This window comes from Sminthopsis crassicaudata, chromosome 5 (genome assembly GCF_048593235.1).
Source record: "Sminthopsis crassicaudata isolate SCR6 chromosome 5, ASM4859323v1, whole genome shotgun sequence".
In the NCBI taxonomy this organism is placed as follows: Eukaryota; Metazoa; Chordata; class Mammalia; order Dasyuromorphia; family Dasyuridae; genus Sminthopsis; species Sminthopsis crassicaudata.
In genome coordinates, this window is record NC_133621.1 from 3,875,541 (window position 1) to 3,899,814 (window position 24,274).

A 24,274-nucleotide genomic window follows, 5' to 3' on the forward strand; every position below is an offset into this window, starting at 1 on the left:
TATTTTCTCACCTAAAAGGGGCCATTAGAATCTAGAATTTTCATCTTGATAAATATATTTATAATGTCTATATTTGGGAACAAAAGAATATAATGAGATGTGGAAACTAATGAACTTGTAGGCTTTTTTGGTAGATCTTAAAGCACTATAGGAATGCAAGTCATTACTACTATTTTGAGGGAAAGTCTCTTCACTGGATCTTAGTTTCCTTTTCATAAAACAAGGTGGGGAAGTGGTACATAAATATAAGGGAATTTGAATGTGCCATAAGAAGTGATGAATATAAGGAATTCTGAGAAGCAGCAGAAGACTTATATGTATAAACGCAAAGTGAAAAAAAAAAAAAAAGCAGAACTAGGGAAAAAAAATCACAATGAATCACAAATTTGAAAAGGACCTCAATGGCCATTTAAACATAGACATAATAGGAATATCTACTGTAACATATTCAAAAGATGGTAATTTAGTCTCTGCTTGAATACTTCTAAGAACAGAGACCTCATTATCTTTCAAGTAAGTCCACTTCCAATTTTTAGAAAGTTTCCCCCCAAATAAGCCTAATTTACTTCTTTGCAATGTTTCTCCATTTCTTCTTGTGCTGCCTTCAGGGACCAAAGAGAATAATTCTAATCCATCTTCTGTGCCAGCTCTTTTAATATTTAAAGACATTGATTGTGTTTCTCCTGTCTTACCTTCTCTAGGTTAAACATAAACATTTTAAACTGATTCTCATGTGAAGATAAAACAATATATAATAATTTAAAAATGGAAATGACTAAAGTTGTGGTATATGACTGTCATGGAATATACTTATCTGATTGATTTTAGAAAAACATGGAAAAACTTGCAAGAAATAATGAAGAGTGAAATGACAGAACCAAGAGAACACTGTACAGAGTAATAGCAATATTCAATATTATTCTAAGAACAACTTTGAAAAACTGAGTTTTATATATATGCATACACATATTTGTATCTAATGATAGTCTTTCCTAAGGTGGAATGGGTAGAAAAGGAATAAAAAGTGCAGATCATAGAACAAAGGAAAACTTAGAAGCATAACAAAGCACGGTAGCTTTGAAAATGATGTATTTATTACATAAATTTTAATAAACAGTATTAAGTGAGAATTCATGGCTTTATATTTATATCTTTTTATGTTGTGATGTGTATGTGGAAATATTTTTTGTCTTTTTGTATTTGAGATAAAAAATTTTTTTTTAATTAAACTAAGCATTATGTGTTATACTCACCAAGCTTAGCAATCAAGAAAAATTGAGAAAATATACTTCTGTTTTCACAGTTAAGATGGGATGTGTGTTGGGGTAAGGGAATGCTAAATATGGAATATTTCATACACTGTCAGATATGATTGATGTATATGAATAGGATTTTAATCTTTATTACAAGAAGTTGGGTAAGAAGGTAAATTAAAATATTGGGAAATAACGGTCATATAAACTCATTGGGCAAGAGAAGGTAAAAGAAAATATTGGGAAATGAAGGTCATATAAGCAATATATTCACAAAAACAAGATTGTAAAGTCTTCTTTACAAAAAGGTTCTAGGGAGAGTCAAGGGCCTGAATTTGAACCCTACTTCTACTAGTTCTTTATAATATCTATAGAGCTGGAACAAAAATGCTTCTGCTATAGACTTTGAACAGGTTAATGTGAAGGGGGAGAGTGGATAAGCCTTAAAGAATTATAAATAAATGAGAGCTATGATGTTGAGGATGTTGGAAAGGAGGATTTCCTGTGGTCCTTTGACCTGAATAAATCTCTATTCCCATTATCTTATTTTTCTGTATTTCAGATCATTAGCTTCACCATCCCATGAAGTAAGGCACAGATCACATCAGTAGACCATGACACTTCTGGTAAGATACAAAACTTTCTGAGATTCTGGAAAACTTTGGTAATCCTAAGCCTTATCACTGAGTAGCCTCCCCCTTTCCTGGGAGAGTAAAAAGCCCTTCATTTAAGGACTGTTGACTGCATGTGTTAGGTATTGGATATTGGTGATGAATTAATAGTAGGATCGAAAACAAAGTATAACCTTTTCCAATGTATTCTCTGTTCAAATCCTGCTATGGAATGAAAAATAAAGATGAAAAGAGCCCAAATAAGTCATCTGGACCATACCCATCTTCAGCTTTCTACCAAAAGTACAAGAATTTAAGAAGTTTTCAAAGGAATTAGCCACGTCAATTGAAGCAACACTTTTGTACATACTAGAGATAAGATAAAAAATATGTAAAATTGATTTATAGTTAACATTCACTTTCTCAATTAGAATAATAACAGATTATAGTAAAATTATTTGAAATTTTTAAAAAATCTTGTAGCAATTGACTTAATTGACATGATTAGTTCTTCTATTAAGCCCTATTTGCCAAACACTTAATACATATAGGAAGCAAGGACCAGATTTTGCACATAGTAGGTACTTAGTACTTTTTCATTTGGATTTAGAATGGGATTTAGATCACTGTAGGTAATTTAGAGCAACACAAGTTAGAATCCCTGTTGGAAGCAATCATTAAGCTGTTTTTCATTAATGAGAACTTTAACAAGGTCCCATCATGTTATTATTCCAATCTTCCAATGCATTTGTGATCTCACTGATTTCTACAAATCACAATCTGTCCAACGGCTGCTAATCCTGTGACATTTTTCATGCATTCCCAAAAATGAATCACAGGGTGTCTTCCCAACTGTGTCAATGATACTATTGCATCCAAAGAAATGATGAATATTAGAATTTAGGGAAAAATATTAGATTGAATAAACTATGGTGAAACAAAATGAACAGAACCATGGGGACCATTTGCATAATATCCATGATTACATAAAGGACACAACATGCTAAGACCCTGGATTTCACATCAATGCAATGACCAATCTGAAATCCCAGAGGAATAGGGAAGAAGCCAAATTTTTTTTCTTTAGGTCAGGAGTTCTAAGTCTTTCTTATTTCATGATCTCCTCTGGCAGTCTGGTAAAATCTATGAACCCCTTCTTGGAATATGTTTTTTAATGTGGGGGAAAAAAATTAAATACTTAAGGATTTTCAAGGAGACCAATTACATTTAAATATGGCTATTGACATTTTTTTATGTTCACAGACTACAAGGTAAGAATCAATACCTGCCCAAGAGAGTAATAATAGACCACATGTGTACCACATAGGTGGAATGAGATAGAATCAACGTGTCTCTTTGGTTTCCTTGACTGACTTTTGTTGTTGTAAAAGAAAAAAAAAAAAAAAAGAGAAGGATTAATTTTCAGGGATCAGAGGAAATTCTATTGGAAAATATTATTTTTAAAGTATCATGAAAATATAGTTGTTAATAAGAAATCTTCAAGCTTGATATGTTGGTTATGGGTGATAGAACCTTAGAATTCCACTAGTTGTGATTTTAGGATCAAATGTGAAAATCAACATCTGTATTTGGAATTTTTTTAGCCTGGTCATTTTATCACCTCCTCTCAGAATGTTCTCACAACAGGACAATAGGCCAGTGTATGTGATAAATCTTTATTACTTTTATCACATTTCCGGCCTTTGTTATTCTAGTGCACACTTTCCCAAGACCCTGTTTTGGAACTACAGGAGCAATAGCAGGAAATCCTATCCAAAGAAACAATATGCAAAAGTCCCAGATTGTGTTGGGATGTTAAGACTTTAACTTTGTAGCATGTGATCTAATTACTTAACTTTCACTTAATTTATTGTAGCACAAGACAATTATAACTAAAAGGTAACAGAAACAATTTAGAAAGGAAACAAAGATTAAATGGGACCATAGATTTCTCCCTAAATGGAACATTTCAGAAAGTAAAAGGGCTCTGACTTTACAAGTTTCCTTGAAATTGGCCCTATGTGGAATGCTTCATCTGTCTAATGGATGAATTTATGACTGAACTAAGATGATTTGACCAATAGCCAAGGCTTTCTGACTTTAGTACTTGTATGCAACTCTTCAGTAACCCTGGTTCTCAGTGAAAAAGAGTCTAAATTACCGAAGTCTTCATTTGTCCATTTCTGTCAGTCAGGTGACACTACCAACTTTATTCATCTGACCTTGAGATCAGAATATAAAAATAAAAAAAAAAAAAATTATGAGTCTGGTCTTTTTCTCTAGCCTGCCAAGGAAATTGGAACTTCCATCTCTCTTTATGATAACAGACAGATGAAATCCATTCTTTCTTCATTTTTATGAACTTCTCTAAGACAGCTTTAAAATTCCCCTACATGTTTGAATTATTTTATTTTCCAATTAAATCTGTAAGATATGAGTAAGATTGAAAGTAAAAATAAATAAATAAATCTTAGCCTTTGCTTGGATTGTAGCTCAAAAAATGTTGTATACAAGGATAGGTCAAAATAACAGATGGTATTTGGATATAACTTTATGCATAAGTTTTAAAACATCAAAATGAGAACCCATGCTGCTTGTACTATACTAGCATAAAAAATCACCAAATTACAGATTTTTTTCCTCACTGAATGGTACTATGGCAGCCATTTAGTTAGACATATACTTATACCCCATTGGGATTTCTCTGATAGCAAAGTTTGTTTGTTTTTTTTTTTTCCTTCCTTTCCTACATCAGGTTGAAATTTGCCTCTTGATTACAAAGATCCTTTTCAGAGTCTGGCTCCTAATAAGTCAGATTCTTCCATTTTACTGTCCAAAATATATCTGAAGGGTCTCAATATGATCAACATGAACTCTAGGCCCACTAGGCCTAGTATTGTACCTGAAGCCTCCCATGATACTTCTGCAAAGCACCCAAATCCTTCTTCCTAGGGTTGTACAAGGCTCAAAGGAGATAATATACCAAAACATTCTGCAAATCTCAATGCCATATAATGTTCCTATTACTAAACAGCAATATGTAGAAAACTAGTTATATAATATACAAAAGTTAATTAAAATCATTTAAAGTGAACCATTTTTGCAAATATGGCAGCTTTCAAAGTACCTAAATATCTGTTTATTGATGCCACTATTCCAAAAAAGACTTCTTTCCTTTCCCCTTCCTTTCCTTTCCTTTTCTTTCCCCTTCCTTTCCTTTCCTTTCTCCTCCTCTCCCTCCTCCCCTCCCTTTACTCTATTCTCCTCTTCTTTTCTCTTCTTTTCTTTTCTGAGACCATGTCTCCCTGTTTTTCTCAGGCCTGGAATGCAAGGACCACTCCTTGCCTAGCCTGACCCTGATGATCCCTTGGGTTTTGCTTTGCTTTGCTATGTAAACATTGGGCAAACTGGTGCACAAATTAGTGGTGTTTACCTTTGGGGAAAACTGTAATGAGAGCTCAACCTATTTATCCTGAATTTAGTTTTGACATCTCCTTTGTAGGCTACTGCTGTTGAGATTCCTGAGCTCTAGTGATCCATGAGCTTCAGCCTCCCTGCTAGCTAACAGGATAAATGTGCCAGAAGATTTCCTTAAAACTAAATTTTGATTACCATCATTAATGAGGATGTCATGTGACCTTCAGCCCACAGACACTCCTCCTCTTCCCCCCCACCCCCATTAAATACTAGCCAAATGGTTCCTTTGCTGGCCCTTGGAGGAGAGACAAATACACATCCGTCACTACCTGGTCTAGAGTGAGGATTACAGTGGGTGAGATGGGTCACTGGAGACCATGTAAGCCATTGAATATTCTGCAGGCAAACGTGATGGTTAACAGAGGGGAACAGACACTGAATATTGAGCAATGAAGGAAATATCTTCAAAATGATTGCAATTCCCTTGTCAGTTATGCTCAAGTGATGTTAAAGACTCGTTATACTCAAATGCACAGGGGTGGGGGAAGAGAGAGAGAGAGAGAGAGAGAGAGAGAGAGAGAGACAGACAGACAGACAGACAGACAGACACAGACACACAGAGACACATAGAGAAAGACAGAGAGATATACTTGTGACAGATTTCAATCTAGCATTTTCAGGGCTCCCTAGGCAAATAATTGGACACACCGTTGAGGAACATATAAAGTATAAAATTATGCTGGAGGTCATCTAGTCTACTAGAGGAAACTGAGGTCTAGAGAAGTTAAGTGATCTGTCCAGTCTCACACAAGTAACAAATAGCTAAGGCAGGACCTGAACTCTGCTCTTCTGACTCCATAGTCTGCATTTTCCACACTGATAATCAAAATAGAAAAGGAGATGGCTACTGTTAGACCCAATGGGCAAGAAAGGAAAGTACAGGCAAGATGGCACATTCCCTCAGAAAGGAAACTCAAGTTTAAAGAACTGTCCTTTTGATGTGGTTGAGCTCAGAATTTCATGAGGATTTGTAATGATGCTGCTTCTGTATCAAGAAGCCTTTGCAATTAGACTTGGAGCCTGAGGAGCAAAAAAAATAAAAAATAAAAAAATAACCCCGTTGGACATTTGTGAGTTTATGGGAGAAGCAGATTATTTTATTTCAGTATATAAATGAACTAGGCTGGAGAGTACTTAGTAGATAAAATACTTCTTGGTAAATTTAAGGGTTTGAAAAGTCATTCTCAGTCACCAGGCGCTATAGGAAAGTAAACACTTCTCTCTAAGTCCTTGAAGAAGCAAACTGATGGTCTTCTATCTACTGTCAAATCGCTTCTCCAGGAAGACAATTCTTTACAAGAAGGTAATTTCCTTAAATGCACAGCATTAATTCCAAACTGTATATCACAAATCTACCCTCAACTTTTATAAAATGTTGAATTTTTTTTTCAAACCAAAGGCATTTAAAAAAATAACTATTTACATTAAGTATCATAAAGTCACTTTTATAGATCACAAAGATTTCCAGTAGAAACTTGAAGATTACCAAAATGCTATCAAACTGAGCAATGAACTGAATTTTATTCAATTCCAGTAATATTTGTTAAGTACCTACCTACTTAATACATATGAAGCTGGAGATGATGTTGAAGGTCATCTGGTCCATCAGAGGACACTGAGATCTAGAGAAGTTAAGTGTTCTGTCCAGTATCACACAAGTAATAAATAGTTAAGGCATATGTACAAGATATGAATTAAACACGGGAAATATATAAACAAAATGAAAAGCAATCTCTGCCATCAAAGAATTTGTTTTGCTGGGGAATGTGACATATATCTAAGTAAATGCAATCTGTGTCCCAGGGCTCCCAAATTTCTAGTGTTACAAAGATCTGACCCAATCTAGTGGGCTATACAAAAATATAATTTCTCTTATGGTCCATGATGCACTCAAGAGTTTATATTAGGAAATCTCCAAGTATATTCATGTCGAGGTATTCCTTTTTAATGTGGAAGGCAGCATTCCCTGGTCCCCTAAAAGTTGTTATAATAAATAATGTATATCATAGAGAGGACAGTCTTTGCTTCATTCCATGGAAAGCATAGAACACAACAAAGAATCACTTAAACCAGAGAGAGGAGAAATGTAAAGCTTTCACACTTTAGAGTATTTTGCATTTTAGAATACATTCCTTAGAAGAAAACTAAAGGAATTTGTCAGGGTAACATTTGAAAATTCCAGTGTGACCCCCTCTTTTTTCTCAGAGAGTCCTGCCCAATATTGACCTTCCAGACCATTCGTGCCATCATATAGCTTGTGCTCCTTCTGAGAGGCAAACACATATTAGGACTATTAAACAGATCCTTCCCATCAGACCTACATTTCTTAAAAAATCAATGTAATAGCAAGGTATAATAAATCCTCAATAGACATAGATTAATTAAATGCATTTGCACTATCTGTAGGGATTTAGAAAAAGTATGGCTAGAAGGAAGATATTGGAAGATAAGACAGTAAGTTGGGGAAAAAATGTACTTTCAGGAAATGACAGGTTCAGGATATAATGATATTGGCCATGGGATAGATGACATGTTAATGTACCAATGGTTGTCTAGAATTCTGTCCACTTGCAGGAAGAAGTACTTTAATTCATATTTCATTACCAAACAAAAGGTAAGGAATCTTGGTTTCCAAATGCAACCTTTGGACTCCTTCAAAGTAACAAAGGTATTCCCAGAACTACATAAGGACAATAGTGATTGACATTAAAACCTCTATCATACCATAAAAGTGACATCCACCACTAGTAAGGGAAAAAAATGTTCATTAAGAATCTGTGATGTGCCAGAAATTGTAAACACTTTACAGATATTCTTTCATTTAATCCTCATAATAACCTTGGAAGGTAGGTGCTTATCCCACTTAAAGCAACTGAGGCATTCAGAGGTTAAAGTGACTTGATAGGGTTACACAGCCAATATAAGTTTAAGATCAGGTTTGAGCTCCTGTTTTCCCATTTTCAGGTCCAAAGCTTTATTGACTGTAGTATAAAAAACCTCTTTAAGAGAACGCCGTGTCTCAGGAATAATAATAAGTAGTATTACCATTTGCATTATTATTGTTGTATATGTCTCTCTACTATCCAAGTTATTTACAAATGTGATTCAGAGAGTTCAGTGTGCTCTGTAATATGTAGGTTTTATAAGAACACTGTGTTAAAAAAAATATAGGCTTTCAAAACCACGTTATTGAGACATTCAATCAGAAAGAAAGCTTATATTAAATGCTTACTGTGGATTAGATGGTGTGTCAAAAACTGCAGATAGAAAAAATAACAATTAAAAAATATATTTTCTATAAATCCTACTCATAATGAGCTTACATTCAAATGGAACTAGCCACAAATACAAGTATGTATGAATATATATATATATATATACATATATATATATATATATATGGTGTGTGTCTATACCTATTTGTATATATGTGTGTATATATAGAATGACTCCAAAGATATCAATGAATACATGATTGGAAGGGAGGAGACTGGCAAGTGAGGGTATCAGGAGAAGCTTTATGTAGAAGATGGCACTTGCTCTGAGTCTTAAAGGAAAAAAAATGAATTTGATGAAGACAAGGTTAATTGAGAGAGTTTTCTAGACAGGAGTTATGACCGTGACAATGACATGGAAGTAAAAGAAGGTGGATCGTGTTTGAGGAAACTAGAGAAGGCGTATGTGGTTGGATTTGAGAGTTTGATAGGAGAAATACCAAGTAAAACTGGAAAGAAAGGTTGGGGCTTTGACATGGAGACCTCTAAAGGCAAAACCGAGGAGTTCATATTTATCCTAGAAGCAAGAGAATATCACAAGTACAAAATAAGGAAATAACTCCACAACATTTGAATTTAAAGGAAACTACTCTGACAGGTTTATGAAGTATAGAATGTAGGATGAGACTAGAAGGAAAGTTAGAAGACATAATAAGCCTCAGGTGCAGAAAGTCTTGGACAAAGCATTAAACTTAAAAAAAAAATACTCAAGAGAATGATGTATACTGTCACAGCTATATTGTTGAGCAAATGAATAATTTTGACTACTATAAATAACCAAAGTAACTATAAAGGACCCATGAAGGAAGATGTTATCCACACCCAGAGAAAGAACTGATAAAGACAAGTATGTATAGAATGATTTTACATTATAACTTTATATTTAAAAGGAATCACATTATTATACCATTATACCATGTCATAAAAATGTTTGTTTTATTCCATAAAGTTTAAAAAATAAAAACTTTACCTATTAAAATAGTCATAGAGGAGCCATTTTTTAAAAATTTGATAAAATTGCATATGCTAAACTAATATCTAGAATTCACAGTAGATTTCTTTTACCACAATGGCCAAGGGATTTCTACTTATGTTTAATTAAATTAGGAAATGAATGAAATCACAAAAGATATCATTATTTAATTATTTAATAATAATTTAAAGTATAAGAGTCTTCCGGGGACAAAATCAATATAGGTAGGAGGAGAAGGAAAGCATTAAAAGGGGAAAATATTTTCATAAAATATCTCTGATAAGAATTTGACATTGAATAGGTTTATTGATAGAAAATTGGATATAATTGTTATATAGAACAAAGAGCCATTACCCAAAAGATAAATACCCAAGGTGATTAAAGTGAGAACTATTAGCAACCACATGGAAAAATGTTCTATATTGTTAATGATAAGAAAAAATTTAATTCAAACAAATCTAAGGCTTCACCCCACACTTGAAAACTGGCAAAGATCAAAATAGTCAGTGTTAGAGGGAGTGAATGTTATTCTAACAGTGGATCTGGGAATTGGCCTAAACATTTTGGAATGGAACCTGCAATTAACTTTTTTAAAGTGACTAAAATGTCCATAGTCTCACATAGAGATCTCACTTCATCATCACTCTAGAGCTTTGAAGAAACCTCCAAAATAATCTACTCTAAAAATTTCATTTGACAAATGAAGAAACTTAGGTCCAGGCTGGTTAAGAGTTCATGTGGGTTGTTCACAGAAAAAAATAGATTTGGACTAATGCCTTCTAATGCTAGAAATAGCACTCTCCATTGTACCACACTGCTTCCCAATGGAAAAATGACTACCCCATAAGAATAAAATGGATAAGAATCTTCAGAGAAGTACAGAAAATAATTTAGAAACTATATGAGTGAAATAAACCATATTAGAGTGAAATTTGAGCAGAAAAAATACTATACACAGTGACTACAGCTTTATATAAGAAAAGAACAAAATTAACATCAACAATTATGCAACTGACAGCTGCCTAATTGTAATGACCACCTTGTCCCCACAGGAATTGAGAATAGTACCCTTATTCCCTCCATTACAGAGACAGAGGACTATGGATATGGAATATCGCATACAGGCAGACACAGCAATGTGGTGCTAGTTTTTTTCCCCTCTAAACTGCTTTTTTTGTTATGAAGTAATGACTTGCTGAAAAGAAGAAAGAGTGGGGAGGGAATGTTATAAAAAATGCATTAATATGATCTAGTTTTTTTAAGGTGGGGTTTGGGATCAAGGTGCAGCTTTGGATTATTGAAAGCCCAGAGTCATTTCCCACATACAGTCCAAACTATCTCTTCTTCCATTCATTTATCCAATTGCAAGATACATGGCCTACAGTCATTCAGTGGAACATTTGGAAATGGATCATTGTCAAAAAAGGCAAAGGCAAATGAGGTAAAGCAGATGCACAGTCTAAGACCCGCCTTGGCACCTGTTTAACACCTAGAACCTTGGAGGAGGCTTCTAGCATGTTGGGTGTAGCCTCTTTGGAAATCTCATTGGAGGGCATAAGGAAAAGTGACTGGGAGAAAGGATGGCAGATGTATTATTATAAGTCGTTGCTGTCTACTTTCCAGTAAGATCCTGAGATAAGGACTGAAATATAGTAGTTATATTCAACTACACACTCACCACACACACACCACGTCCACACACACACCACACACACCAACACATATACATGAAGACCGCCAACATCCAAAGTACTTTATGTGGAAATAGGACACAAAAGAATGAGCCCTTGCCCACAGAAGCTTCAATGTTATTGGTTTGTACTTTTCTCAGGCTTTGAAAAATATTCTCTTTATTTCAGTCCTCCTGCCATGTACTGGTCTTCCCAAAAATGGCAAGCAGATTCCTCCCCCTCTCTGTACTGATCCATACTTGGTGTTCTAGTAATGCTCATCTGAGGCTCATTAATGATGTTCATGAACAGACAAAGGTTGGTAGCCGCCCGGTATTGCTTTCATCTCCGCCCAGAGTCACACGTTCTGCCTGCACAAAAGGCTGAAAACATGTCACAAGAGAATTATCTTTATAGAAAAAAAAAGTAGGAATTAAACAGTAAAATCATGCCCAGTCACAACCATTATAATGACCTTCTAGCAATTAGACAACTCTCACATAGACGCCTTTGGCACTTGTTCAATGCCTTTCTCATTATTTAAGTACTCTCTGCTTGTATGAGCAAGGTGCCCTTTTGGATCTATCTCCTTTCAAAAAAAAAAAGTTGGCACAAGGGAACATCAGAACTATATATCCCTTAGAGGAGATCTTTTCAATTCTTTGAAAATGTCATTCTTTCCATTTTCTGGTATATTAGGATATGCTATAATGTGGATGGGTATTATTAATTCAGATGCTCAAAAGTTATGTAACATATGCTAAAAAGTTCTTCTAGAAGTGATTTGTTTTAATGTCTTGATTTCAACATCTCAGCAACATCATTAGTGTGTATAATCCCTTCATCAGTGAAGATCACTTTAAATTGACTCATCTTTTATGATCCTTGTCAGTTAACAATCACCAGACTTTAAAATAATTTTATTGATGTTTTTAGTTCCTTACATCATCTTAGTATGCCATGTGACCCTATCCTTCCTGAGAGCCATTCCATATGATAAATAACATTTTAATGAGAGAAAAAAAATAGGTGTAACTGATTGATATGCACCTATAGACCTCCCACTTCTACCAAGGGTAGGTTAGAGGTGTCTTTTCAACACTCTTTACTTTAAATTAATTTGATCTTTAAAATTTTGTTATTTTTTCTTTTGTTGTTGTTGTTGGTTTGATGTGTCATTGTTCCTTCAATGTACATTGTTGTAGTCTCTGTGTATACTACACTCTTTTTGGTTCTGCTTACTTCACTTTGCACCAGTTCATAGAGATCTTTACATTTTTCTCTGAGTATATATATCTATAAACATATATATATATATATATGTATATATAAATATATCATTAAGTCCTACAAAGCTGTAGTATTTCATTATATGCATATACCACAATTTGTTTATCCACTTCCCAATCAATCTACTTTGTTTCCAATTTTAGCTATTACCAAAAGTACTGCTATAAATTATTTGAAGGATATCCAGATTTTTTTTTCTCTCCTTATGGATGGTTTCCTTGGGATTTAATCTTTGTAATGGAGTCTCTGGTTCAAAGGGTATTTTAGTTACTTTATTTGCATAATTCCAAAAATATTTTTCAAAATGATGGCACTATTCTATAACTTCATAAATGTATTAGTGCGCTTATCTTCTCGCAAGCCTTCCAATATTGATTGCTACCATTTTGGTCATTTTTACCAATTTGGAGGGTCTGATATAAAACATTAGAGTTGCTTTGACTTATCTAGTTCTTATTATTCTTTATTTGGAGCATTTTTAATGTAGCTATGAATACTTTACAGATTTTTGGAAACTTCATATATTTTGAATGTTTATTACTTTTATATATGCTTATTAATTATTTATATGTCTTGTATATCAAACCCTTGTCAGAAAACTAAAGAATTTTTTTTCCAATTCAATTTTTCTTCTTATCCTACATACATTAACGTCTGTACAGAAGCTTTTGAGTTTCAAGTAATCAAAGTTATCTGCTCTGTCACTTGTAATTGCCTCTATCTTTGGTTAAGGATACATTTCTAACCTATAGTTGTAAGAGGTTTGTTTCTCATCTGATTTTTAAATAATAGTGGAGAAAAGAAGGCATCTTTGCCTCATTCCTTCATTTATTGGAAAAGGTTCTTCTATATCCTTATTACAAATTGTGCTTGATATTTGGTTAAATGGGTACTTTTATGACATTAAAATGATTCTATACCTATACTTTGTAGAACGTTTGGCAAAAAAAAGATATTGTTCTTTGTCAAAAACTTTCTCTTCGAAGATCTAATTCAGTTCCAACTGATCAATTATGGACAGAATCAGCTACACCTAGAGAAGAAACACTGGGTAATGAGTGTGAATTATTTGCATTTTTGTCTTTCTTCCCAGGTTATCTTTACCTTCTGAATCCAATTCTTCCTGTGCAACAAGAGAACTGTTTGGGTCTGCACACATATGTTGAATCTAGGATATAGTATAATATCTTTAACATGCCTGGCACCTACGGGAGAGGGTGGAGGGAGGGAAGGGAAAAACTGGAACAGAAGTAAGTGCAAGGGATAATGTTATAAAAAATTACCCATGCATATGTACTGTCAATAAAAAGTTATAATAATTTAAAAAGAGAGAAACTTTCTCTTCATCTATTGAAATCATACAGTTTGGATCTTTTGCTTTTTAATATGATAATTATGTTGATTGTTTTCCTAATGTTGAAGCATCTTTAAATCACTGGTATAAATCACATTTGATTATAATGAATAATTTATCAGAAAAAATGCTGTAAAATTTCCTGCAAGTTTTCTGTTTTCCTTCTAATTTTGGTTGCATTGGCTTTGTTTATGTAAAGCTTTTTAATTTCAAGTAATCAAAATTATCCATTTTACTTACTATAATCCTCTGTCTCTTATGTTGCCAAAAATTCTTCTCCTTATTCATACATCTAGCAAGTACAATTTTCTTTTTTATTATTATAGCTTTTTATTTTTGATAGTTTTTATTTACCACATATATGCATGGGTAATTTTACAACATTGACAATTGCCAAACCATTTGTTCCAATTTTTCTCCTCCTCCCCCCCCCCCGCAAGATGGCAGGTTGACCAATACATGCTAAATATGTTAAAGTATAAGTTAAATACAATATATGTGTACATGTCCAAATAGTTATTTTGCTGTACAAAAAGAATTGGACTTGGAAACAGTGTACAATTAGCCTGTGAAGGTAATCAAAAAATGCAGGCAGACAAAAATAGAGGGATTGGGAATTCTATGTCATGGTTCATAATCATCTCCCAGAGTTCTTTCCCTGGGTGTAGCTGGTTCAGTTCATCACTGCTCTATTGGAACTGATTTGGTTCATCTCATTTTTGGAGAGGGCCACTTCCATCAGAATTGATCATCATACAGTATTGTTGTTGAAGTATATAATGATCTCCTGGTTCTGCTCATTTCACTTGGCATCAGTTCATGTAAATCTCTCCAGACCTTTCTGAAATCATCCTGCTGGTCATTTCTTATAGAACAATAATATTCCATAATATTCATAAACAACAATTTATTCAGCCATTCTCCAATTAATGGGCATCCACTCAGTTTTGAGTTTCTGGCCATTAAAAAGAGGACTACCACAAACATTCTTCTTTAAAATCTCTTTGGTATATAAGCAGGTACAATTTTCCATACTCCCCTAATTTACTTATAATATCACCCTTTATATCTACATAATTTATCCATTCTGACCTTATCTTAGTGGTAAGAAATCTCATTTTATGTCTAGTTTCTACCAAACTGCTTTCTAGTTTTCAAAGAAATTTTTATCAAATATTGAGTTTTTAATCTAAAAGCTTATATCTTTGGGTTTATCAAACACCAGATTCTCAATGGTCATTTACTACTTTTATTATGTACTATCTATTATGTATCTATTCCATTGATCCACGATTGTGCTTCTTAATTATTACAAGATTGTTTTGATGTTTGTCACTTTGTAAAATAGTTTGAAATCTGTAATTGTTAGACCATCTTCCTTAACTTTTTAAAAATTATTGATATTGATATTGTTGTTATTGTATTTGAAAGTCTTTTTCCTGATGGCTTACAGAATTGCTATTTTTGAATGAATTGTTAAATTTAACCAATATATTCTTGAAGTTTGCAACTTGGGTTTTTTTCCTGGTGGTGATCTGTGAATTTTTTTCCATTGGATTTTCATTTTTAATATTCAGAAGTTCTGGACATTTAAAAAATTTTTGACATCATTTGGTGTTAAGTTTGTTGTTGTTGTTGTTGTTGTTGTTCTGTCATGTTCTTTTGGGAGTCCTTTGATTCTTAGATTGTGTCTACACATACTATCTTCAAGATCCATATGTTTGCTTGCAAGTAGGAACATTTTCTTTTAATGTTCTTTTTTTCTTTCTTTGCTTCTCTTCCAGACTCTTTCCTTTTCATGTATCTGTATTTCTAATCTATTGTTCCCTCTTGTTTCTTTGATGAAGCTTGCCATTGCAGATTTAAGTTTTACTATTCTGTTTTTTAATTTTGCCATGCAGCACATAAATTCTATTCCCATAATTCTCATTCCTCTTTTATTTAAACTCTTCAGAAACAGCATATTGTGGTTCCATGTCCTCCTCAACTTCCACAGGGTTCTCAGTCTCATCAAATATTAGATCATTTTCTTTTATTTTGTGGTGTTTGCGAATAGACGTTTGAACTCATTTATTAAATGTAGGGGTCATACTTCCTTCTCTTATTACTCTTCTTCCTATTGATTTGTATTCAAGGTTTCTGATATTTCTTTTTCCTGAGATCTATGGTACTTTCCACCTTTTTCCCTCTTCTAATTTTCCTTATCTTCTGATTCCCTCCCTTCTTATTAATATTTCTTAGGGGACTGCATCTCAAAGAATCTCAACCTCCTCCCACACTGAGCAACAAACAGATCATTAGTCTCTAATTACTTTTTTCAGGGTCAGAACTAGCCCCAAGTAGATGCTTTACTCTTCCCTCAGTTTCGGAAGCATCCCACATATTCATTGTCCTTTCCTGGTGATTTGTTTCACTCCCCCTTTTCCTTAGTTCTTTGGTCCAATATTGGCAATTTAGTAAATGCTGGTACTACCTATTCAGATACCAATTCTCACAGGCAGTGGTAGTTCAAAGTTTTCAGCCTCAGTGCTTCCAGATTGTAATCCCTATAGGCATTTATTCTTGAGGACTTTGGCTAAACTGGCTGTTGAGGCCCAAGGAATTTTCACAATCCAGAGGCAAGATCTGTGGCTTTAGAAAAATGGAGGAGGAACTGGAGTTGATGGACTGGGTTTTTTCATGTACCTCTGTGTTGTCTTATTGGATCTGCTAGTGCAAGCTCACTGCAATTAGTGGGGGTGGGGAGAGGGAGATAGGTACTGACGGAACTCAGAGCCTGTGAGAATCAATTCCTGAATTTGAAGTTTGTTTGTTTGACCTTGTTTTGGATTCTTAGTGTCCTAGACCATGGAAACAACTGATGTTGCTTTATTTTAGGTGTATGATCCCTATTTTGTAAGGTTTGAGAGATTGTGGGGATTCCATTATTCATTTTGAAGCTTACGTGACCCAAAAGTCATTCTTATCTTTATTTTTAAGTGCCAACTATAGATCAATCGTTGCATTTAGTACAGGGGTGCAATTTTTTTAAAATGAGAGTTCCTGACCTCATGAATCTTGGATATCAATTAATATTACATATTTACATGTAAATATGTGGATGTATATATATATATATATATATATATATGTAGATATATATATGTAGATATCTGGATGTATATGATATATGTATTATGTAAAGCCAATATAATTATTTGATTTGGAGTGAGAAAAGTATTAGCAACTGGAATTCATGACTGCATTATATGGGTTAAAAATTAAATAAAAATTTGAAAAAAATTCGTTTTCAGTCAAAAAGGAAAATTAGTTCCTACATTCAGTACAATGCTGTGCTTGTTTTCTTCTTGGCCAAGGAAGAGAAAGGTTGTAATAACATGATGCTTGCTCCTAATGAGGAGGTCCTGAAAGGCCACGTATCATTTTCATGTAGAAGAAGGACTGCTAAGGGAAGTCTTTGCAATCCAATAATAGGGAACTCCACATGGGAATAAAAGATTTCAGTTAAGTGTTCAGAAAGTCTGATCTAGTTTTATTCCAAGTTTTTCAGTCTCTTGAATTCTCATTATGAGTTCCATGTTAATATTTTGCCAATTTACAAAACTTTTCTGGCATTGGGGTCTATCCTTAGTCTTCAGGCATCTGAATCCTTTGGTCACCAAATAATCACAGAAGCAAAGAATGTTCAAGCTGGGAGAGACTTCAGAAGTTGTCCAAGCAAACACATGCTTACCATGGATTCCCTCAATAAAAGTGTTCCCTTCAGTAGGAGGTGGAGCACTCCTGATCTCTCTTGCATGCTGCTATTCACTTCAGTACCAGCCTCAGAGCCCATCTCTTTTACATGAATTTTCCTGGTCCCTCAGATTCTAGTGCTTCCCCTGCTTCAAGATTACTTCTATCCATTTTCGTACCTGTAAATATAGCCTTTCAAATATAAGCTCTTTGTGGACAAACATTGTTTGCTCTCATTTTCGTGTGCCTTGAACCTATTCCAACATCTTGTATACAGTAGAGACTTTTTAAATGCATGTTAAAAAACAGCTTAACAACAAAACTGTTTCTATGCCAACCAATGAGGAGAAGAGCCTAAAGGGAAAGGGCTGAGAAGAAGAGAGGTAAGGGCTTTGTAAAATAAGAAGTCCTGTAGCCCCCACCCCCAACTTTTCATGCTTCTCCCAAAGAGGGTATGCTTGAAATGGCCACAAGCAAGTTTCTCATCTAGCCATTTTGTAGGAGACTAATAACAACAAAGTGAGTCTCCCTCTAGGTCAGAAAACAACTGCTAACAAATAGGAGAAGAAGAGAAATAGAGTATGTTCTTATCTCTTTAGCCAAATGTCCTGGAAGATTAAAAAAAAAATCTTTCCAGTTCTGGGAGCTGTTTTATTTCTGGTGTTGAATAAATACATAACAACCGCTGATAAGGGTGTTGGGTTTTAGGGTTCACTTGACTCATTGGATCTCTTCTGGTTTTACAAATTAGAAAACAGACACAGAAATGAGTTTCTTTACAGAGAGAAAAAGTTTTGCAATTGAATCAGAAGAAATTCCCTTTATGGGAAGAAGATACAACATGATAACAGATATTTGAGGAGAATAATAAAGCCCTGACAACAGGTGGGGAATGTGATAGTATGAGCAATATGAGAAGTATGCTTGTATGGGAATTGGGTAATGAAACAGGAGTAAAGTTTTTGCAAGTCCCTCTTTTTTTGCAGAATGTAAACTTCCCCCTCTCCCTCAACATCAGAAATGCTCATAAACAGACCAGCACTCCTGATGCTGAGGGATAGGGGGAAGTTCACTTCTATTATTCTGCATTACAACTTTATATTAAAATGAAGTTGCTCCCAAAATGATTCAGGGGACACCATTACCAAAAGAACTCTAGCTAGTGAGGCAGGTCACAAGAGGGAAAAGAGGCTCAGTACTAGTAATAACATGACTGCAGAATCTAGGAAGCATGACTGTCACCGTTTACAGAACACTCATGACCACTCTAACCGTGAAAACAATTGTTGGGGCAACAAGGTCTGGAACACTGTGTTCACTCCCAGAAGAGGGAGTACAGAACAGGACTCAAGTATGTGGATAAACACTAGATTCAGTCCTGGAGAACCTGATCTCAAATTAGAGAACACTAGCTTCTTTCCCCTTACATTCTTTGGCTCATTAAATCATTAGTTGTCCTTTCGAGGACTGCTGGAATGTTTTCTGGAGACTTTAGTCCCTACTAAAATCCAAGTCCACTTTAATGAAACTTGCAGACTTTTTGAACTCATAAGGTCACCTCTAAGTTTTGACCCATTTATTACCTAACATCATGAAAAAACAAATATATGCATGAACAAACACAACTCAGAGAACAAGACTCTCAGTCAAGACACACTGTTTAGATTCCCAAGTGTTCATGGTTGTATGGTTGCTGAGAAATTATGACAATCACTAACTCTCCCTCTAACATTGTCTCAGAAAGCAATTTAAAATGGTATTGACATTATTTACAGATGGAAAGGAAGAGAGAGCCTCTAAAAGAGGTGCTTATTTTTTTTTTTTATAAATTTATGTCATCACTTTTTCTGGCTCCATAGCTGAGAAACCAGTACCACAGCTCCAACAAGCATGAACAGCAGTGCTAAGCTGGCTTCCCAAGATGGTTCCCATAGGCCAATTTGACCTCACTGACCGATTGGTTTTTCATAACTTCTAACTTTTACTCCTAACAAATCCTAAAAAGAAGGGAGATCTTTAAAAAAAAAAAAAAAACTCTCAAAGCTTTAAATATCATGAGAATTCAGGTCCCACATGTTTTTTTTCTCAGTTCCCTTGATAATTAAAGTCAAAATCTTTTATTGTTTTGTCCAAATCACCCAAAGTTCCCATCATCCACTCCAAAGTTCCAAGAAAACTGCCAACTCTTGATCCCATCCCTGTCTATAGGAAGGTGTCAAGGATAGTGAAGAGCTAAGGTTCTTTCCATAGAAAAATAGGTTAAAGGAAAAGGGGATGCTTCTCCTGGAGAAGCCATGAGAACTATCTTCAAAACTGTGAAGGTCAGACACGTGAAAGAGGCTTTAGCCTTGTTCTGCTTACCTACAGAAGGCAGACTTAACAATTATTGGACGTTACAGAGATAAGTTATGGCTTTGTGTCAAGGAAAAAATAAAACAAACCATACAACAGTGATCTCAAAAATGCAAGGGGCTAGCTTGAAAGATTGTGAGAATTTACAGGAAGAGATCTTCAATTCAACAATAGAGACACACAGAATGTTTGGGAGGTTCCCCCTCTGGGGAAAGATCTAGTTACCTGTGGGTCCCCATCCAATTCTTAGATTCTGTTCTTCAAACTCTTTTTCGGGGAATATCCAGAGCATCTCATTTTATGACAAAGTAAAAGACCACCAGGTCATTCAACCCTGAATTCCCTAAAGTAAGAGCCCATATCCACTCAAAGGGAATTTTAATTAAGCAGCTTCTCTCTTTTGTACTTTAAATATATTTGGCTTGCAAGTCATGGGGCAATGGGCTTATTCTCAGTCTCACAGAAGTCCCCAAATTAGGCTCATCCGAAAAGGTCAGGTCTAGTCAAATGTCTTCTTTTTTTTTTCTTTTAAACTCCTGAGACGTACAGACATTAATATATTTTAAGTATGTCTGCTCCCTTCCATCAAAGCTTATTGTCTTTCGAGTAATTTCACTGGATTCTCTCTAATTTCCTGAATGACCCCATGTTAAGACTTGCATGATCTTGCTAGAAGGTAATTCCACACCTAGCCTTTGATTATGTTAAAACTCCTGGCCAGACATCTGTTGGGAGATGGTGCTCTTTATCTTACTCATGCCTTCTGATTACATTGTTTTGATCAGCAGGAAAAGAAGTCATTTGAATTGACATCTGATGGAATCAAGCTCAGATTAATCCATTTTTTTTGCCCAAGAGAAATGCAAAACCAGATGTTTCCCTGCTTCTGTTCTGTGATGAACATCTTTTCACCCTAAAAATCTATTTGATCTCTCTCCTTTTTCTACCTTCTCACCCTAACCTGTCTTCTTCCCTTTTCCTTTTTTTTTTTTTTCTTCCTCTCCTGACCTTTCCCTCTGAATCTTCCTAATTTTATTTTATTTCATTTTTTTCTTTTGGCTACCAGGTAATTCTCATGCTGAAATCTGTTACCATTCAATAAAAGCCTCCCCAGTTATAATAAATTGTTCCAGTCAGCTCATCCCTCTGCACTCTTTTTCTTTTGAACTCCTGTTAATTCTAGATAATTTCTTCCCTTGGAACAAAAGTGGAAATCTAAAATGTCTCTAATTTGACACAAATGGCACCTAACCCTTTCCCAGTATTAACATATTAATGCCTTAATATAAAATTATATTATTATTATTACTATCATTATCTCAATCTCATTTTAATGGAGCTCAGAGACAGTCCTGGGATGTCATTATCCTGCTGTTATTGCTTCATCTTCAGTGTTCTAGAAACCTTTGTACAGGTAGCTAAAATAATTGCTTTTTTGTAATTGAATAAAAGTATGAGAAGATAACCTCACACCCTCACCGAGTTCACCATAAGCCTCTTTGGGACCAGCAGACAGAACAATGGGGATCATGATGAAGCCTTCATCATATACAAGTTTGAAGGTCTCTCCTTTGAACAGGTTTTTATTTTATATAGCTTAGCGATGTCTTTTGGAGCAGTTAGGTGCTTCATCAGATAGAGTGTCAGGTACAGAACCAGAAAGAATCATCTTCCTGAGTTAAAACCTGGGCAAATCATTTAATCCTGTTGGCCTTAGTTTCTTCATCTGTAAAATGATCGGGAGAAGGAAATAGCAAACCACTCCAGTACTCCTGTCAAGAAAAAAACAAATGGAATTCTGAAAAGTCAGACATGGCTAAAAAACAACTGAATAATAATGACTTTTTGAGAGAATAACTAACATCTATTAAAACATTGTTCTTAAGTTTTTATCAGTCAATACTATGCCCTAGGGTGACATATCCAACTGACAATCATTCAATTCCAGAATAGTTTATTGGTCAACTTATGATAGATATATTGAGGTCTGTATTTTTGTGGTATGAAGATTTATTATCTGGCTGTTCATGAGACGTAATGAGCTTTTGAGATTATAATAATAGCCATCAGAGCATGACTTAGGTTCCCTATTTTTTGCAGTCTTCAGTGTTATGTTGCACAGATTACAATGTCATTATGATGGTAATAATTGTGATAAAGATAGTGATAGTGACAATAATGGCTGGTCATTGAGCTCTATCCAAATACCTAAGAGGTTTTTTCCAAACATCTTCCCTGTAGGTTCTTAAGAGATGACTTAATATTGATTCCTTTTTATACATTGTCATTCTGTCTGAGTATCACCATCAACACAGATGGTAGTACTACTAGAATCATGACTTTTCTCCTGGGGATATGCATGACTCAAAATCCTTGAGTTAGAAGATAGTGCAGAAGTATCTGCTCTAAATTGTATATAAAACTCTTCCCCTCTCCTGCAAAGTCATTGGCAAATGGTTTTCTAAATTGTGATTGAGAACCAATCACCTCCAACAGTAGTTCATTCCACTTTGGGACAGCTTTCATTATTAAGAAGTCTTTCCTTACAGAAACCATAATCTGCCTCTCTGGACAAATATAATAAATGTGATAAAGATTTAATATAAGATACCAAGGGTCTAGATTAGTATGGAGGCAATAGGAAAGAAAGGGGGGAAAGTATATGAAGGAAAAAAATGACATTAGTGATAGGGTTGGTCTGGGGACAGTAAGAGAGGGTTATGTGAAAGTTCATACTGAGATTCTGATTCAGAAAGAAAAAAAGAAAACTTTCATGGACAGAGTCCACCTTTGTTGATTCCTTTTGAAGAGGATAGATATCTGGATAAATGGACATAACATGTTAAATGTTTATACTCTTTGTTAAACACTATCGTAAGTACCAGGGATACAAATACAACTTTTAAAAATATCCCAACCATCAAAACCATCATATTCGTGAAAAATGAGAGGATCTTCATCAACTGGGGAATGGCTGAATAAGCTATGTTATATGAAAGTAATGGAATACTATTGTGCCGTAAGAAATGATGAACAGGCAAATTTCAGAAAAATCTGGAAAAAAATTATACAAACTGATGCATAGTGAAACACTCAGGACCAGGAAAACATTGTATGCAGCATCAACATGTATGAGTCAACTATGAATGACTCAGCTCTTCACAACTCAATGATCCAAGACAAGTACAAAAGACTCATGAAGGAAAATGTTATCCATAGCCAGATAAAGAACTGGTGGAGTCTAATTTTAGATCAAAGTATTTTTATTTACTTTATTCTTTCTTAAGATTTTTCCTTTCTGTTTCTCCTTTTATAACTGAGACTAATATGGAAATATGTTTTACATAATGCATGTATGAATTATATCCAACCACTTACCATCTCCACTCGAGGAAAGGGGAGGGGGAGGCAGAAAATCTGGAACTCAAAATCTTTTTTGTTTTTTAATTTTTATTTAATTTTATAATTATAACTTTTTTTTTGACAGTACATATGCATGGGTAAATTTTTACAACATTATCCCTTGCACTTACTTCTATTCAGATTTTTTCCCTTCCTCCCCCAACCCCCTCCCCCAGATGGCAGGCAGTCTTATACATGTTAAATATATTACAGTATATTCTTGGTACAATATATGTGTGTAGAACCGAATTTCTTGTTGCACAGGAAGAATTGGATTCAGAAGGTAAAAATAACAGTTTACACTCATTTCCCATGGAACTCAAAATCTAATAAAAATGAATGCTAAACATTTCGGGACATGTATAGAGAGAAATAAAATACTATTTAACAAAACTTTTTTAAAAAGACATTCACATTCAGATAATGGATGACAACATTTTTAAAAGGGTTTGGAAAGTAGAGGTGGAGTATGGAGGCCAGTCTTAAGGCTTCTGGAAAGTCCATAGAATTAGGAGTAGAACAAGGAATGAAGTGATCATGACCTTGGTATCTCATGAAGCAGTCATCTAGCACAGCGATTCACCAATGAGATAAGAAGGACTCAGGGAAAAGGCATCTTAAGGGTTAAAAGGCTGATGGCAAGGAAGTAGAAAAGTTTGGAGAATAAAGGGTAAGGCAAAGAGTTTTGGGGAAAAATAATAAAATCTCTGAACCTCAGATTTAGAAGGGACCTTGCAGGTCTTCTCATCTAGCCTTGAATGCAAACATAATTGCTCTGACCACCATTTCTAATGAGGGCTCTGCAGTCATCCAGTCATGTCTGATTCTTCATCACCCCATGGACCATATTACACCAGGTTCTTCTATCCACCACTGTCTCTC

At 34.7% G+C, this 24,274-nt stretch overlaps 1 long non-coding RNA gene across 1 annotated transcript in view; it reads left to right on the forward strand.

Annotated features, from left to right (window-relative positions):
• Positions 1-24,274, forward strand: part of LOC141542812 (uncharacterized) — a 70,970-nt gene that overhangs the window by 14,070 nt on the left and 32,626 nt on the right. Inside the window, exon 2 of the long non-coding RNA XR_012482252.1 lies at positions 1,816-1,879. This is a non-coding gene — a long non-coding RNA (uncharacterized LOC141542812). The remainder of the gene's footprint in view (positions 1-1,815; positions 1,880-24,274) is intronic.